Source organism: Ahaetulla prasina, chromosome 4, assembly GCF_028640845.1.
Source record: "Ahaetulla prasina isolate Xishuangbanna chromosome 4, ASM2864084v1, whole genome shotgun sequence".
Taxonomy (NCBI): domain Eukaryota; kingdom Metazoa; phylum Chordata; class Lepidosauria; order Squamata; family Colubridae; genus Ahaetulla; species Ahaetulla prasina.
The window spans coordinates 104,292,529-104,308,358 of NC_080542.1; the positions used below are offsets into that span (position 1 = coordinate 104,292,529).

Below are 15,830 nucleotides of genomic sequence, written 5' to 3' on the forward strand. Positions count from 1 at the left end.
AGGACATCTCTACATCCCTTAGGCATGAAAGCTAACCAGGTGATTTGGGGCCAGTCCCTGTTGCTCAGCCTTACAGGGTTGTTGTGCGAAATAGGTGGCAGGATTATGAAGTATGTTTGTTATCTTGAGTTATATGTGCAAACTCCAAAATTTCTGTAAGTTTTCTATGGGTTGGGGAAAAACCCGTCGGTAATCAAAATCTAAACCAAAACAATTCTGTGTAGAGTAATGGCCAAAAACCATGCATTATGCTCTATAGTCGCGTGGAGGAATTCCAACTACTCAGATCCCGTTTCGATAGCCAAGAGAAGTCGAATGGCGTGCCAAATAATTGATGCAATTACTGGAAGAAAGCAAGGCGAAACCCCGCCTCTTTGAGAACAGCCAATAGCAACTGCAGCCTTAGAAGAATCTGGGCGGCGCTGGCGGAACCTTCCTTTTGTTACTGCATTGAGAATCCATAGAAAGAGAAGAGAAGAGCGAAGCAAGTATTCAGAACTTTGAAATGAGTCCGAAGCGATGTGAGCATGTCTGGGGCTGTTTCCTGCTTCTTAATTAAAAAAATAAGGTACATCTCCTGAAATCTTTATTGCATTTTTCTTCTTTCCCTCGGTTTGTCTGCGAAATGGTTTTAAGGTAGCGAAGTGCTATTTTGGTCTAATTAGCCATGCTTGAATCGTCATTATAATACAGTTTCCTTGGTGGGGTATGGAAGCGAAGGAAGGGGTTGTTGTTGTTTTTTCCAGCTTGGTTACGATCCTTTTAAGTTCTCCTCCGTTGCAAATATTTCTCCACTAAAACGCGTTCATTTTTTAAGCATTTGCCTCTTGCTGGAGACTATTGCTATTTAGTGGTGCTGGTATTCCTTTCTTGTAATAAATACCTTGGATGCCTTTCGAGAAGGACCCCGGGCGAGCGTGGGGTATTCTGGAAAATTGTGTTTCTTAAAACCTGACCGTTGTTTTACATTAAAAGAACGAGTTTGCATGTGTTTGTATTGTAAAGTCCAATAAATTAATAATTAGATCATATGATTTGGAAGAGGTGGAGGGATTAGTTCCTTGAAATAAAATTTTGAGTTTGCACAAAGCGCAACCTTTTCTATATTTAAAATATCTGGGTCTCTTTGGATTTAAACTTAAACCCACCTACGTTTCAGGCTAGGCATCTTTTCTTCTTAACTTTGGAAAAGGTAGCACAGTTAGGGTAAACCATCCTTGCACACAGAAGTCTTACCCCGCCGGCAGGTAGATAGGTTCTTTGATTTGTTCTCCGTGGGTATCTGCCCGCCCGCATCATATCGCCCCTTGCCACCTGCCCTAGAAACGCTGCTTACTGACATCATGGAAACACCCCGCCGCCCAGGAAAGCGCATGCAAAACCTATTCGCTCTAACGATTTCATTTGGTCAAAGCAACTGTCAATCAATGGAAACGATTCTCTACTCCTTCTGAAGACCCCTTGGAACCGAAATGGGACGAGCTCAAGAGGCTCCACCCTATTTCCACAGGTAGCGCTGCCTAAAGTGAATATATTTCCGTTTGTCGCTCCCGTCCGCCCTGTTCTTTGCTTTTTAGCTTTGGCAGCTTACTCAGAGGAGGTGAAAAGCCTCTTGGGTGTTACTCTCTCCGCGCTAAAGATACAACAGCTTTGAGAAAGCTTATACTTGTCTAACCTATGTTTCAAGTTGCTGCCAGATCTCAGGTAAGAATAAATTTCAGGAAAGCTTGTTATTTCGGGTAGATTTTGTTTTTAAATGATATAGGGGGCAGGAAAAAAACTTCTAGCAGACTGGATTTTGTACAACTTTAGCATGTTTTTTTCATGTTTAGTTGCTTTTTTTTTTCTTCCCTCTATTCATTTTGTTTTGCAAAAGTAGTGTTATAAATAGTTTTGCTCTTGCATAGATAATTCGACATATATCGATATAAACAAGACCAGAAACTAAAGTGAATTTCTTTAGATTGATGCAAAAACTAGATTACACCCATGATTTAATCAGGTTTTGAAGGCTTTTAGCTTTTTCCTTCTGAGAGTAAGATTGCTAGTCTAAATTGTGAGGTTAGAGCCAATAAACTGGTGCTTTTTCTTCTGATCGAATATGGTTTATTACATGTTTAGGGAAGTCATATTGCAGATTATGAAACTTCTGGGCAGGGGCTAATAGAAGCTGTAATATCTCTGGAAAATATTAAGCTGCTATAGGAAAAAACTGCCTAAGGAAATTAATAGAGTATTAAGAATCTCTGCTAAAAATCACCCCATTCACCCTAATAGCCATGAAGACACTGATTATCAACCAGGATAGAAGCTAATAAGACAACTGTTTCAGGACTTATCTAGCCATATAGAGATTCATCCTTCAAGCAGTAATTTTAAAAGTCTTTATAGTATTATATGTGGTTCATTTTTAAACTACTGTAAATACATTACTTTTTCCAGGAAAAAATATGCTTATTTTTGGGAAACAAACCCCATCTAATATCTCAAATACAGTGATGTATTCCCAAAATACATCATTGATAGGCATATATGTTTACCTCAGTGGTTTCTTATTTCTTGGCTGCAAAAAGCTAGACAAAATAGTATATGGGGCATGAATGCCCCACACTGACAAAGCCGCTTGTGAACTGTATATGTATCATCAAGGATCTATGAAATGGCTCAAATGCACCAAAAGCTATTTGTGTTTTTACCTGCCAAAGGGTGCTATGAAGTCAATATTTGTGTATAGTTTCTTGTTTTACAACTGATCCATCAAAAGATAGAAACTAATTTATTTTTAGGTTCCCCATTTTCTTAGGCCAGTTTACATCAAACTAATATGTTACAACAAAAACATAACTAAAATCGAAAAGAACATTTTCTTTACAAAGACTTTTTTACGATTAGGAAGATTATGGGAAATAGTTAATATCAGATCTGGAAATTTGTTGGCATTTCAGGAAGTTTAAGTCACAGCACTTCTGAAAAATGAGTTTAAAGCATCCAACCAACTGATCTAGTTATCTGTAACTTAATAGAGGCAATTTTTATTGAAATTTTCTCTAATTCAAAAATGGGCTGGGGTAAGGAGAATTACAAGAAGGGAATAATTTTCATGTTGGCCCTAACACTGAGAAATTTGAATGCCTCTTACATTATTCCGCAAATTCAGAATAAGATACTTTCAAGCACAGTTTAAAATTGTCATTCTGATTGAGTCTAAACTTTTCTTCAGTTTATTTGTAGTTCTGTACAACAAACATGGATGAGTTTAATAAGTGTGAGGCTAATCATTAATCCATCGCAATATATCTCTCATCAAAATTTTAGTGCAGTGTTTTGAGGATCAAGATTGTCCAAATAAGAAGAAACAATGTATTTTCTTAGGCTTAATACACCCCCTTTCTTTCAGAGCTCGTCTTTAAATGTTGGGTTCCTCAGAGTATCATCATGCTTTTGAGAGAACTCACAGGTTAGGTTAAAAAATAATTTTGACTTAAAGCAAGGTATAAATATATGGATGTGTTGTTTCCCTGGTTTGCTTATAATATTAGCTTTTACCTAGAATTGAAACTTGCAAATTTCAATAAATAGGACCAGTGTTTTTGCATTTGCATTTTTTTTAACAGATTTAGATTTTGAACATTATCTGTGCAACTCATAGTAAGATTATTAAGAAGAGTTTCTGACATTACCTTGTTTTATCTGCTACTTCATTTGGATTTTCAATTATTTTGAATGCTTCCAGAAGATTTTAACATAAATATTTCTCTCTATTGAAATGCAGCTGATATTAGATTAATTGCTTTATTAATCCTGTGTTTCTAAGAATTAATCTTATATTGCCGGATATGTTGGCAGGGGGGATGCTTGTGGAAAGGTGACTTTCCTTGGAAGAATTCAGCAGGGAACAACTTCTGACTTTGGCCTCTGACTGTGTACCGTGGAAATAACAGTGGGCAGCCAGCTGGCTATTGACTCTAACTTCAGAGCCTTTGAAAATAATTGTATTTTTCCTGCTTGCAGAAAGTGCTGGTGGATTAGATACTTTGGGGATTTGATGCATTATTTCCTTCTCCTTGTGGGATACTATATTATGAAGGAGGATTAAGAGGTAATTAAATCCAGTTATTTGGATATTGTTCACAAAGCAGTATAGAATAATTTCCTAGTCACTCTTAAATTCTGGCATCCCTGCTTGAAATGTTTCAAGCTGATGGTATTGGGTGCCTGCTTTGCACAACATAGTTTAGAAATTGCAGTAGTGTTAAATACAACTATGACAGTCACCACAATGAAAATGGAAAAAAAGGAACAAGGAATGCTTAAACTTTTGTTTTGAATGCTAAAGAGCCCAGCATTTTCAGGTAGAAAAATCAAATGTGCCAAAAATTTGAAAAGTTTTTGCTAATCCTTATAGGGAAGTAGAACAATGAACTCAGTGTGCAGCAGTTTCCAGTTTTCATATACATTTGGATCAAATGACAAATACCAGGCAACAAAGTTTACTTGTTTCTGGATTATTAGCATATGTTTCAGATTATTGCAATATTGTGTTAGGTGCTTTTCTTGAGTATGACAATCATAAGAGGAAATACTTACCTTTTAACTTCCACTGATAGTTGCAGATTCCCAAAACAATGATTCTAATTTCTCTGTTTTAGAAGAGCTTATAAATTGGGTGTTTTTACTGCCAAAAGGGATGAATAAATGAAGTATAAAACCTGTGGTGATCTTGAGTTTATTTCTAGTTGTGCTTCAAGTAATTTAATTACCGTATTATCCAACTTAATTTCTCCCTGTTATGATTGCTCAAGAGCTCCAAGGTCTCATTTAATTTGGTCAAAATTTTATGTAACAACCCCCCCCCCCCATATTTTTACACCTTAAATTGTGGGAGAAGGAAATCTAACATTGTGCGGTTCATGTGGCTTACATTTTTAGACTTATTATTTTGTGGCCGTTGCCCATCGCAGCTGTACTCTTTTAAAAAGTTTTGTGGGTATCCTGTAATTTTCTCTAAAACTCATTCTTCCTCAACCTGCTGCCTTTCAGTTATGTTTAGATTGCAGACTGTAGCAAGCTAATGAACGCTCACCTCTTCTAACAGTCTTTATAGTCCTCAGAAATAGACTACATTGATTTGCAAACCTAGCCTAAGACATGAATGAACTACAGAAACTAATACGGTAGTCACATCTGGCACACCAAGATTCTTGTATTGAAAAGTAGGGAATTTGTTTTACTATCAAAACAGATCACAAATATTTCCCTTCCTTCCTGTCATAAAAGCATATCAGAATTTGCTTCCATTTCTTGACTATCAGAACCAGTTGCCTGTGGAATGCAGTGTGTAGTCTTACTATTGGTATGGCATGGCTGGTATACATGCACAACAGGATTATAATGTTTGAGCTGAACCATGTCTAGTTTGTACTTGTTATACTTTTATGTCTGAACTGTAATGATTATCTTCTACTTTCACAATGCCAGATTATGTTTCCTAGGTTTGCATAGCATTATTGCCTATGTTGTAACGGAGAAATTGCTCAATGAAAACATTGCTCTGAGAATAAAATAATCTAAGGAAGGGCAAGAAAAACAGTTGCAACTGTGGTAAACTGCTTGTATTAACTGCTTGCACAGGAAATATAGATGTCTGAAATGAAACTGATTTTTAAAAATACGCCTTACATATTCTGTTTAAGACACCGACAAAACATTTGCAAATTATAGTACTATTTGTAAGACAGGATTTGTCTTTTTTTAAAAAAATAGTATAAATAAAGCTGTGAGCCTGCATGTCAAAACATAAAATTTATGCATCAGTACTGTGTACTTCCTAAATTTGTTTGCCTGACTTAGATGAAATTGTTACAGTATTCCAATCATGTATTTTTTTTTCCAATAACTTAACATCCCAAACTGTGAGGGAGAGAGGATCATACATATTGATAGCTTTTTCTGTCAGTTTAAAAGCAAATTTCATAACATGTAACAGAGTCTTTCTGATCCTATGCCCTGCAGAAATATGCTTGCTGGGATTATGTTGCAGTGCAATAGCTCTACAAAGCTGTGATGTGGACGAAGACTTTATGAACAGCGACCATACTGAATGACAGTTTATTATATACTCATCCTGCCTTCAAATTCCAGTTGTATAGGGAATTGAGGCAATGTTACTTCTAGCATTTGTAATCCATCCTTCCTCATGGAGGTCAGTCATCACAACAGTATTCATAACAAATTTCCGTGACACCAAAATGACAACATGTGCATTGTGACATCATGAAACCAGCTTAGTACTTGCATTACAACATCTGATACAAGTATATAAGTTGCATCATTTTCAGTTTGTCAATATAGATCAATATATTTGTTTTCACACTATCTACATTTATAAATTTGAGACAGCGTTCAGTTGGAGTAACAACAAAGAAAGCTATTTCTGTGAAATAAACATACTTCCAAAGCGCTCTTAAAGACAAAGAGGTTATATGTGTCTCTGAAGTCCAGATGTTCCAAAAGCTGATCTTAATAAAGCGCCAACAAGTCCCGATTTCTCATTGCTTCTCTGAGTTGGGGCCCTCAACATAATGAACACTCTGAATTGGATGTGCAAACAGCCAGTGATTCATGCAGCAACATGCCATCCTTGGCCCCCTGTGGGTGTTATGTCATAAAGTAGTTCTGTTGAATTTAATCAGCAGATTTGTGAGTTGAACTCAATAAAAGAGAGACTAGACATGGAATACAATGAATGATATGCTTGATTATAGCATACCATTTATGGTAATTCATTGCCATTTATGAATTATTCACTAAACCACTAAAAGTGAGTGGTGAATCTACTTACTTTTTATATATAACAAATAGTGAACTTTATTGATGAACTTACTTTAAAATAACATCTCATAATCCAAATCAAAACAACAGCCAGTCCAATATAATGTTCATCATTACATCATTTTATCATGTAAAGAAAAAAAACATAAAAGAAAGATGTATAGATTTTTTTTGTGTAGTTGGAAAAAATTGGCTAGAATTGTTTTATCTTCCAGCTTTATTTTTTCAATGCTTAATTTGCAAATGACTAGTTTTTCAGATGCCCTTCAGCTGCAGTCCTTGGCTGTGCCAGAGACACTTTCCCATGATGCACTCACATAGGTTTATCTGTATGGGAATGTAAGTGATTCCCATGTGATTGAAGTCAGCCTCTTTATAATGTACAGATTTTACATTTAAGTTGTTATTTTGCTTTCCATTAAGATGCTTGTGTGTTTAGTTCTTTGATATTTCTGTCTAATTTTCCAAGCAAATTCTTGGTTTGGAGAAACTTTTAATCATAGCAATGGCAGTGATTTAGTTGATGTAGGCAAGTAACAATCAGTATATAATTTATGGTGTCCTACTTCACTTCTGTTGAAGTAGCTATTAACAGTCAGTATATAATTTATGATGATCTTAATTTCTGGCTGTATCTTTTTAAAAGCAACTATAAACCAACAAATGAATGGGAAGCTCCATTAGACCAGAAGTGTTACATGCCATAAATACACTTTATCTTGAAATGACACATACCTAAAAAGTCATTTGTACTACTTGACCCAAGTGCAGTTCCTGTGATTTTAATTAGGCTGATCTGGAGTAAATGGATTGTGGATTACAGCCCAGATTTGCAGCACTACTACTATATGAGTTGAAGTTAAGCCAACCCTCTTTCATAAGCAGGTGGAACAAAGCAGTGAGTTTCTGGTCTGCTTGACACTGAAAAGTAGTATAAGTTCTTTTATGGGAAACATAAAACTTCAAAATGCCCTATTAATTTGAGACCACTTTGTTAATAGTGGATGAATCTCTTGATCGTATAGAATGGTGTAGGGATACAAATAACTAAATATGTAGTTTTGGAACAAAATACTGAAAATAAAGATAGGGCTGCAGCAGTGGTGAAATCTAAATTTCTTTCCTACCGGTTCTGTGGGCGTGGCTTGGTGGAGGTTATGTGACTGGGTGGGCGTGGCTATGACTAGGAGATCAAAAGACAGAATCACTAACAAAGTCCTGCTGGAGCAGGGTTGGACTAGATGACCTCTAGGTCCCTTCCAACTCTGGATTATCTTCTGAAGATGCGTCTAGTCTAGTGCCAGGTTTGTAGTCCTTCCTTCGTCTCCTTTTTCCTCCCTCCCTCCCTCTTTCTTTTTTTTTCTTTCTCTCTCTCTCTCTCTCTGTCTCTCTCACAGACCCCCACACCCACATTTTTTGCTTACACCCCCCATTTTTTGCCTAGCAGGCTTCAGCTTTCTTACTTTTTAAAAAATGCTTTTAAAAGAAAAAAAAAAGGTTCCAACAATCTCATGGTTCAGCTGGGCATGGGGGATGGGCAGGGATTTTTGCTACTGGTTCTCCAAACGACCTGCCTCCATTGCTACTGGATCGGTCGAACCGTGAGCATTTCACCACTGGGCTGCAGGTTTATTACCATAATCTGGAGCATGCCTAATAAACTGCATGATCCTGATTTTCCCGAGTTCGTTACTTGGAGCTATGACACCCAAAGGGGCTGTGGTGTTTTAGTTGCAGGGAATACTAGAAAATCTGTTGCTGGAACTTTCATCTTTATTTCTTCATTTTTTATCACTTCTTTTCAAGAGTTGCTGCTCTGCTAAGGAAGACAAGCATATGCTTTTAACTGTGTTGGTTCTTTCTTGCAGTCTATAAGACATTTTAATAAACAGTTTCTAAGAAAAAAGTGGCATTTTGCTGTTACTATTAACATGCCTCTCTAGTTTCTGATATTACAATCTTACTTGTAGTTTGATGCAAATCCCTTGTTAATAAAATAATACACTTTCTGACTTTCCCCTTTCCTCCCTTTATCTTCATGAGAACTAATGATGGTGTTGCCTGAGTACATTTACTCAGATTACATTTGTGATCCAGAATCAGATATCTTTTATCCAACAATTCTCTTGGTAGTATTAATTCCTCCTGTTGCTCAAGACCATTCCCTCTTCCCTCTCTCTCTCTCAATAGATAGATAGATAGATAGATAGATAGATAGATAGATATAGATATACGTAGATATAGATATAGCTATATAGATATTAAGGTTCTGGATAGGACTTTTATAGCTGGAACATTATATGAAATGCATAGCCAATTTTTTAAACTTCTGCTGTTTTGTAAATCCCTCATATCATGCAATACAGTAGTGCTAATTTCAACCTCATTTTTAGTGTCAGGTTTAAAATAAGTTTTCAGAATTTTAAATATTGAGATTAGGGCAACTCTTTATTCAAGTCTTGTTTTGGGTATAATCTATATCTTAGCTTTATAAAAGATAACATCAACTCGGAAAACATCCCTGGCTTCCAACATCTCCATTCGCCATAACTTGCCATGTAATTATGACTTAACTATGATTTAATAAGGAAAATCAACTTTCAAGCATAATTTTAAAGATGAATTATCTTTGCTAATTATAAAATTATAATTAAATACAATTCATAATTCTGATTATAGATAGGTACAATAATTCTAAAAGTTAGTTGAAAAGTGACAGCTTTTGATAACTCATGTTACTTAAAGACAGTGTGGCCTTCCTTCCTTCCTTCCTTCCTTCCTTCCTTCCTTCCTTCCTTCCTTCCTTCCTTCCTTCCTTCCTTCCTTCCTTCAAACTGATGTTTGTCTAGGATATGTGTCATATCTTTAGCTAACGGTATAATTTAGGATTATATCAGAATATAGCCTAAAATCTGAACAAGCTGTTACAATAATAATTTTTGCAACTTTCATTTAAAAAATGCTTAGTGGTTGGTATTTTTTTTAATAAAATCAATCTAAATCATAGGATTTTCCCCCTTTTGATGTTTAATTTTCATTATTCTATAATTTTTTAAAAATTAACTCTAATTTAATTTTAATGTTAATTTTTCTATGTTGTTTTTACTTATTAGTTATGTTATATGTCACGTAGAGTCCCTCTTTAAAAACGAACAGTTTAAAAATATGAAATATAAATAAATAATGTATATGTATCTGTATATATGAAATGGAAGAGATTACCTAAGATTAGGCAACAAACTTCACCTAAATTTCCGTTAGGCTTAAGAAATCATTTTCCTCAATTCTGGGAAGTTATTTTGTATTGTCATGAAATTTTCCTCATCAGAGACAGTAATTTTTTAGCTAAAAAATATATACTTTTATTTTATTTTATTTTGGAAGAAAATAAGAAAGTATGAAAATCAATGAAAATGGTTGCAACTGGTACACAGACATAACTGCGTCAAGGCATTTCTAATGATATTGGCATTTTGGGGAGTGTTCCAGACTCTGAATTTACTTTTTCACAGAGAATGGAATTTAACAGTGAGCCACTGAGCCACCGTGTTCCTTTAGCATACTAAGGTTTAATGTAGAGGTTGAGCAAAACAGAACAGATACATCCTGTGAGCATTTTGGGACAATTGCCTAGGTGTATAATAAAAGAGGGGACATGGTGGCTCAATGGCTAAGACGCTGAGCTTGTTGATCAAAAGGTTGGCAGTTCAGCAGTTCGAATCCCTAGTGCTGTGTAACGGGGTGAGCTCCCATTAACTTGTCCCAGCTTCTGCCAACCTAGCTGTTCGAAAGCATGTTAAAAAAAATGCAACTAGAAAAATAGGAACCACCTTTGGTGGGAAGGTAACAGTGTTCCATGCACCTTTGGCATTCAGCCATGCCAGCTTCCATGACTACAGAGACATCTTCGGACAGGAACCACTAGCACATATGTGCGAGGGAAACCTTTACCTTTTTATAACAAAAGACCCCAGACGGACATGTTGCATAAGGAATAATAAACTGAAGGCTCAGTCCTGCCAAAAATGTACCATAGTTGGTTATACGAAAACCTAACCTTGCTCTATTTTGGGCTGTAATCTCCTAGGTGTTACAGAAATGCAACCTGGGCTACCTCAAAGAGGCAAATAGGGTTGCTTCTGCTCTTCTTAGTATCTGTTAGGGTTTTACATAAATAGTGACTGTCTGAGTCTGAACTACTCTTAAGTAGCCTGGAATGGAGTTATATCACATTTATTGATCTTCTTCCTTTGAATTGTTTCCCTTTTAGTAAATTTATACCAGCCTTGTGAAATGTCAAGCTGATCTCCAATGCTAAGTAGAAAGAAATTAAAGATCCAGAAGAGCAAACAACTAAGTGGCAATTTGTGTTAGCTCTTCAAACATAATGCACTAGATAAATCAGCACATTATATCCCTATGAACTTTTTTGGTATTTAGAAATTCCAAGAGACAGGAGACAGAAAATACAGGACGGGAAAGTATATAAAGGGGCATCTGGTGGCTCAACAGACTAATGCAGTCTGTTATTAACAGCAGCTGCTTGCAATTACTGCAGGTTCAAGTCCCACCAGGCCCAAGGTTGACTCAGCCTTCCATCCTTTATAAGGTAGGTAAAACGAGGACCCAGATTGTTGGGGGCAATAAGTTGACTTTGTATATAATATACAAATGGATGAAGACTATTGCTTAACACAATGTAAGCCGCCCTGAGTCTTCGGAGAAGGGCGGGATATAAATGCAAAAAAAACCCCGTTAACCAGCGTATTTCTTAAGATAAAGCAGTACATCCACGTTGGACCACCACTTAGAGAAAAGCTACCTACAAGTAGGTGACATTTTTGAGCTGGAGAGTGCATTACAAAATGCCATGGGGCAGGCTTGTTAATTCATAAGATGTGTAGGTACTAATTTACCAGAAGAGAAACTACCGAGAGTGTTTCCTTCCACCCACTTAATCTCCTAAGAAAATCTCTATCGTTTATATAACATTTTGTATGTGTCTATATCCAAACAAATGAGGGGCTCCAGCCCCTTATTATTTCAATTTTTTAAGAATGCATGTGTTGGACTCGCTAATATTTTGAGGTCAACTCTTTGCCAACTTTCTACTTTTAAAATTAAATGAATATAAAAATAGCCAGGTGGACAAGAGTATTATTGTAAAGAAGGAATGAAGAAATGTTGGATTTATTCAGAGAAGGATGAAGTGAATACCAAGCCATTACAGCAGTGGTTCCCAACCAGTGTGCCGCGGCACTAAGGGGTGCCGTGAGATCTTTTGAGGGTGCCGGGAACTTTTGAGCTACGGAGATTTTAAATATCTATTTCCTTATAAGGGTGCCGGGAACTTTTGAAAGGCTTTCCAAGGGTGCCTCAAACAAGAAAAGGTTGTGCCTCAAACAAGAAAAGGTTGGGAACCACTGCATTACAGTAAGGATATTTGAGTCTTGTGAAACTAGAAAGCATGAAAAAGAAACTTGGAGTAACTCTATTTTGATTGTGTTAGGTATAAATTGAAAGAGAGAAGGGAATTTGATGGACTTTCAAGATACTGTTAACAGTATTTATTATAATCACATAATAAATTCTAGGATTCCTAGTGACACTCATTTCCTGATTTTGCCTTCTTTAAAGAGGTCATAGCACATGAAGTGCCTATGGTACAACAGGACCAATTCCTTCTATACAAAATCTCCCTTTTGAGCCATGTTTGTTTATTTGTTTTTGAGCTTCCCTTTGATATTGCAAGTGAGTAGGGACATGAAGAGCAGATTATCTGCATTTCCTTTCACTTTATTTAGAACATCCTAAAATATATAGAGCATATGGTTTCTGTGAAACTACCACAGTAGAACTTGTTTGACAACTTTCAAGGTGTGGAAGTAAAGGGGATTGATATTGTTCCTTCTCTTTCTGGGAAAGTATGCTTTTCATTTGTGTCAGGAACTTAATATTTATGTTTTGAGGAAAATAATTTTGCAGTCAATATATGGATATTTGGCTAATGAAACATGGTACATGTAATTCATCCAGCTTTCACAAATCCTTGTTAAAGTATGTTACTTGATGTCAACAAAGAAATTGAGCCAATATCTTCCTTGGAGGTATGAGGATGTTAATTCTGTGTTGCAAATAATTAGGCTTGTGTAACATTTATTGGAGCCTGATAATTAAACCTGAACAATCCAGTGATTTCATCTAGATACCTATTTGTATTTGCATTTGCATTTGTCCTCCATTAAACTTCCTAATTACTCACTGATTTACAAAGGTATTTGAGGAAGAGTATATTTACATATTGGATTATGGCTTATTTTGATCATTTATTGGATGTTACTAGAAAGAGATGCAGTTATCTATCATGACATGTGTGGCATTATTTATCTCCATAGAATGACTTTTCACAAGCTCCTGCACCTGTCATGTTCCAAAACACTGCTTCTGTTCATGATGTTAGAAAAAATAGCATGAACATGGATGACGCCATTGATGGTCACGTATGAAGAACTTGAACAACTGTTTACTGTGTTTTCAATAAAGTAAAATAGAAGGATCCTGCAACCTCAATTTTTTGCAGTTGTGTGATTAAAGAGGATCGTAGAAAAGGGATTTAGGTGCTGCAGGTTGCCTGCCCTTTCTCTGGTCATAAAACTCTGGTATTAGGACATGCACAGTACAGTCATTTCTGTGTATATATTCAATAGAATTAGGCAATATCTGTTTGTTAAGAGACTGTAAACATCACTCCTCTTAATCCTAATCAACCTATCAGTGGTGAATGGGAGTTCCAGGCAAGCTGGAGAATGACTTGTTGCCCACTCTTGTCTTATAAGTGGGGTCTATTTCAATACAAGTGTCCATAAGATTTCAGCCTGCACTCAGATGGAGGGATAAAGTTTGTTTTCCATTGCTTTTCTTTCAGACAAAATGTGATAGAAAAAATAAGAGGATAATTTTGGGGTTCTAGTAATTGTTTGGAAAATTGACAGTCATAGAATTCTGTAACTATGCAAACCTTATATTTTCCCTTTCATATACCCAGTAAGGGAAGAATGCACGCGCTCATGTTATGTTTCACTGATTTCCAATGAACTCTAAATCTAAACTTGCATTAAACTACCTTTGATGATGATTCTGCTTGTCTTCTCAAACCATTGTTTTGTTCTTCTCAAAATAGGTACCCAGAGTCATATAGAACTGAGTAGCAATTCTTCTCAAAATAGGTACCCAGAGTCATATAGAACTGAGTAGCAATAGAAATTAATGTGATGGATGGATGGATGAATGGATGGATGGATGGATGGATGGATGGAAGGAAAGAAAGAAAGAAAGAAAGAAAGAAAGAAAGAAAGAAAGAAAGAAAGAAAGAAAGAAAAAAAGAAAAAAAAAGAAATGCTTATTTTAACTTCACCTCTTTTTGGAGTGATAGCTATTATATATCTGGGCTGATAAAATTCAGACAACTATTAGAACAATTGCATTGTGTTCTAATGTGCACAAAAGTATTGTGCATCTCTCTGGATATATGATGGCTATCTGGCTTTTTGCAGTTGAGATCTGGTATCCCTACTAATGGTAATGATTGTTACTGCTATTAGTGTTTTGAAAACAAGATGCAGTAATAATCAAGAAAATTAAAATATTCTTTGCTGATCCGGGTCAGTTTATAGGAATAACATAGTTTATGTTAACTTCAAAAGCTTGTAACTGTCAGTGACTGACTTTACAGCAAAGATCCATCTATCATATCTTAGGTGATGCCTTTGGCTATTTTGGCTCTAGGAATACTTGTTTCATATTCTGTCTTAGTTGGGCTTTGAGTAAAAAACTTTAAAAATGCAAATATTTTACATACCTGTGCGTGGGTACACTAGTCTCTCCTTTTCCATCTCTCCCTCTTTCTTTCTCTCAGCCCTGGGAAGAAGAAGCCAATTACAAATCAGTTTCACAAATCTTGCCTAGAAAATAACATTGAGTAGTTCAGACAGTCTCCAGGAGTCAAGACTGATTCAAAACAGTTAATTTAGAACGTTGTGAACCCATTTCATTGGGTTCACAACCCCTAGTGATCACAGAAAAGGAAGTGCAGGACCTATTTCACAGACAAAAGCCAGGAAAAGCGCCAGGCCCAGACAAGATAACTCCTTCTTGCTTAAAAGTCTGTGCTGACCAATTGGCCCCCATCTTCACCCATATTTTCAATAAATCACTAGAGATGTGCTATGTTCCTTCTTGCTTCAAACGCTCTACCATCATCCCAGTGCCGAAGAAGCCCACCATCAAGGAACTAAATGACTACAGACCAGTTGCTCTAACATCTGTAGTCATGAAAACCTTTGAAAGGCTAGTGCTTTCCTACCTGAAAACCATCACGAATCCGCTTTTAGACCCCTTGCAATTTGCATACCGAGCAAATAGATCAACAGATGATGCTGTTAATATGGCTCTGCACTACATCCTACAACATCTTGAGTCTCCAAAGACCTATGCAAGGGTCCTTTTGTAGACTTTAGTTCAGCATTCAATACCATCATTCCAGACATTCTTCTAACTAAGCTAAACCAGCTACAGGTACCGGAACAGACTTGTAAGTGGATCACAAGCTTCCTAACAAACAGGAAGCAGCAGGTGAAGCTAAGCAAGATCACATCAAATACCTGTACAATTAGCACAGGGGCCCCCCAAGGCTGTGTGCTCTCCCCACTTCTCTTCTCTCTGTATACCAATGACTGCATCTCCAATGATCCATTTGTTAAGCTACTGAAGTTCGCAGATGACACAACAGTGATTGGTCTCATTCGAGACAATGACGAATCCGATATAGACGAGAGGTCGAACGACTAGCCTTGTGGTGCAACCAAAACAATCTGGAACTGAACACACTCAAAACCGTAGAAATGGTGGTAGACTTTAGGAAAACCCTTCCATACTTCCACCTCTCACAATACTTGACAACACAGTATCAACAGTAGAAACCTTCAAATTTCTGGGTTCTA

The 15,830-nt window shown here is 36.5% G+C and overlaps 1 protein-coding gene across 5 annotated transcripts in view; it reads left to right on the plus strand.

Moving 5' to 3' along the window:
* The first annotated feature begins 447 nt into the window (after positions 1-447).
* The window catches only part of OSBPL3 (oxysterol binding protein like 3), a 132,717-nt gene continuing 117,334 nt past the window's right edge, over positions 448-15,830 (plus strand). For 3 of the 5 annotated variants that reach the window (XM_058182102.1, XM_058182106.1, XM_058182107.1), the window contains exon 1: positions 1,551-1,704. The gene's annotated coding sequence lies outside the window, so the exon portion shown is untranslated. Of the gene's footprint in view, positions 569-1,549; positions 1,705-15,830 lie in introns of those variants that run through there. The other 2 variants (XM_058182103.1, XM_058182105.1) reach the window with 2 other exon arrangements.